Source organism: Peromyscus maniculatus, chromosome 3, assembly GCF_049852395.1.
Source record: "Peromyscus maniculatus bairdii isolate BWxNUB_F1_BW_parent chromosome 3, HU_Pman_BW_mat_3.1, whole genome shotgun sequence".
NCBI lineage: Eukaryota > Metazoa > Chordata > Mammalia > Rodentia > Cricetidae > Peromyscus > Peromyscus maniculatus.
The window spans coordinates 160,501,394-160,505,031 of NC_134854.1; positions in this window are offsets into that span (position 1 = coordinate 160,501,394).

The window sequence follows — 3,638 nt, forward strand, 5'->3', positions numbered from 1 at the left end:
ACTTGTCTCAAAAATAAATAAATTATCTGTACTTAAAACTCTCTTCACATACATCATTTATGGAAAATGTCTCTGCCAATCCCATTTCCCTATTTTCACAAACGAATTCCAGCTCGAGCCTCATTGAACTGTCTTTCCATCTGGTGTTTTTACTTGCAATGCCTTTAGAAAGCTTTCCCGTTATATACTCCAGTTGCATTTATTCATGTTTTTATCTGGCACTTGTCTTAGAAGAATGCGTTCAAAAGGATTGTCTTTTCTAACTCAATGACTGGGCTGTCGCTGTCAGCTTGCAGAGCCCAAGGTCGTAGACTCTTGCCTCTTCCCGAACCCTTTGGCACTCAGAAGACTATGCACTCGGCGCCTCTCCTGGTGATGCTCCACGAGTCAAGATTTTCCTCTTTCCACGCTTATCTGTGTTCCTCTCTGGTTCCACTTGCAATGCTGGTCACTTTTTCCGTGCAGTCCACGTGAAACCTGCCACAGGGCGGGGAACAAGCTTCGTTCCTAAAGGTCAGGCTTGGAAATCCAGAGTGACCAAAAAGAATGAACAATGAGGAGCACAGCCCCATAGGGAACACAGCCTGATGAGCCCTGCTCCCGCTAAGACACCCACAAGGCAGTGACAGATGCACCTTATTGAAAGACTGGGCCACAGGTTTCTCCTTTTCCCTTTTCTTTCCCTCTGACATTCAGCTCCTCTCCTCATCCATCGGAAATGAATTCTCCTCTTGACCTTTGTCAGCCCAAACACAGCACACCTCACACGGGTCCTCCCTGTGCTCTTCCCAGGTAGTGCGCATCTTTCTCACCTCTTTCTTTCCACAGATAGCTGTTACCTTTCAGATATTTCATTCCAGAAGAGTTCACAAAGCTTGCTAAAGTGACTCCTCTAAGAGTTTTGTAGGTAACCAGGTTTGGTGGTGCACACCTTTAATCCCAGCTATGGGGAGGCAAAGGCAGCCAGAGCTCTGTGAGTCTGAGGCCAACCTGATCTACAGCCAGAGCAAATAGTGAGACCCTTTCTCAGAAAACAAAAAGCAAACAAAACATTTTATATAGACAGTCTTCTTTCACCAAAGCTCAGATTCATTACCATTCCATTTTCTGGGGACATTTTGCATACTATAAAGGAGGAAGGTAACTTGGGTGCCCCCCACCCCACCCCGCAATGTCAGATAGCTGATTTCTAGATTACTTTCACCTGCTATGGATCCCAGAGAGCACCCAACCAAGACAAACAAAAAAAAACAGAGACAACTGGAAGCAGAAAAGTAGGAAGCAAGCACTTGAAGACCAGCCCCTAGCACAGCCTGCCTCCTGATCACCCTCCCACTTCCCAGTCAAGACTTTGTTTTCTTGTATGCATATGTTGTGAGGTGTGTGTGCATGTGTGTATGAATGTTCACATGTGTGTGGGTAAAGGTATGTATGTGTGCAAAGGTGTGTGTTGTGGGGTGTAAGCCAGAGGCTGTCATTGGGTGTCTTACTCAATGGCTCTCCACCTTGTACATTGAGGCAGGAGCTCTCCCTTGAACCCAGAGCTCTTTAGTTCAGCTGTTTGCCTCCCCTTTGCTGGCATTACAGAGCATCTGCCATGGTAGGAATCCTAACTCAGCTTCTAACACTGGTGTGACAAGAGTTTTACCCCTGAGCCATGTCCCCAGCCCAAAGATTTCATTTTCTGAAGTTTCAGTTCATTCAGGTTTTAGTATCATTCCCAATACATTTTGGAAAATTATCTTCATTAAGAAAATATACCATTGCTTCATATATTTTTAAGATTTGTATTTTACATATTTAAATATAATATAAATTATAAATGTGTGTATATTATAGTATTTAGTTATACCACAATATATAAATGGAAATTATAGAATGTATTCATGAATGTAAATATATGTTTATGTACTTTAAACTGTTTTTTCTTTTTAAAAATATTTTTGTGTTGAGGGAGGGGACAGGGGAGTTATGGTGGATGTGATTAGGGTACATTGCATACATTCATGAAACTGTCAAAGAATGAATTTTAAAAATACTTCAAAAACAAATAAAAAAATTTTGTGAGATGTTTTATTTTAAATCCTGCAAACTTTATTTATGTGTATAGCTCCACAATGTAGTATTGGAGTATTACTACATATGTGCCACTTTATATTTTTGGTTGTGAACCTAGCCTTGAATGGGTAAGCCATCTCTCAGTCCATGAACCACCTTATAAACATTGGTTTCAGCCGGGCGGTGGTGGCGCACGCCTTTAATCCCAGCACTCAGGAGGCAGAGGCAGGCGGATCTCTGTGAGTTCGAGGCCAGCCTGGGCTACCAAGTGAGCTCCAGGAAAGGCGCAAAGCTACACAGAGAAACCCTGTCTCGAAAAACCAAAAAAAAAATAAAAATAAAAAAAAATAAACATTGGTTTCTCCCCGAAATCCTAATGGTTGGGTTAGCTCAGCATCCTGTTTCCGCACCACTATTGGTACCCAGCCTGTCCAGTAAGTGTCATCAGGACTGTGATGTGGTGTGGTGTGTGTGTGTGTGTGTGTGTGTGTGTGTGTGTGTGTGTGTGTTATTTTTCACTAGCTGTGCCATGCATATTTATTTCCACATAGTAGCAACTTGTGAATCTGTTTTTTAAATTAACATTCAGTTTCTAATTCTGTGAATTAGTGTTCATGGGCTTTGCCTTGCTTTCTACATAGCTATGTTTCTTTACCACAACCAATTTTTAGATATTCTTTATATATGTTGGATACTAATATTTTTACAGCTGCATGCATACAGATTTCTTGTATCTTTGATCTTTTTTTCTAATTGTTTCTGATATTTTACAGAAAGGTTGTGGTCAAATTTATTAACACTCTTCTTAACAGTTTGAGCTTGTGCATCATATACAAGCAATACTTCATACAGTTAAGATACTCTTTTCCCACACTTCCCCTACATTCCTTATTATTTTACTTTTTATTCTTAGATCTTGAATGGCTGGGGATGTAACTCAGTTACTGGAGTGATTTCTAACAAGTGCAAGGTCTTGGGTTTGATCACTACAACCACAGTAGAGTTTACTTCTATCAAATCAAAAACTGGCTTCATGGATTCGGTGGCGAGGAAACAGAGACAGGAGGCATAGAACAATGCCTGGCACGTGGAAACGATGAACTGGTTGTATGGGCTAGAATGGGGTAGATGCTTTGTGACAAATATTTCTAAAAAAAAGAAAAAATGTAGTCACTCAAAAGTTCGTTTCTTGTTCCTGCTCCATATCTGTCAAGTATTAGGCAGGGTACCGTTCTGTTCCACTTATCTGGAAAAGGAAGTGTGCTCATGATCTGGAGGTTACAACATCCTCCAGATAACGTCATGTGGAACGCTGCCACACAGAGTCACCGCTCCTTTTCCTGAGCACATAGAAGAGGTGTGTCGAATCTTTTCTGATTCCAAACCTGGAAATGCAGGCCTTGCTTCTACTTCTGTGTTGTTGTCCATGCAGGTCAAGGGTCCGAAATCTGAGACATTGATGACCAAAAGCATTTCAGGTTTATGAAATTATTTCAGATTTCCATATAGACAATGAGACACAGCACGTGTGAGACCCAAGCATAAATATTTATGTTTCATATACAACTTACATTAGGATT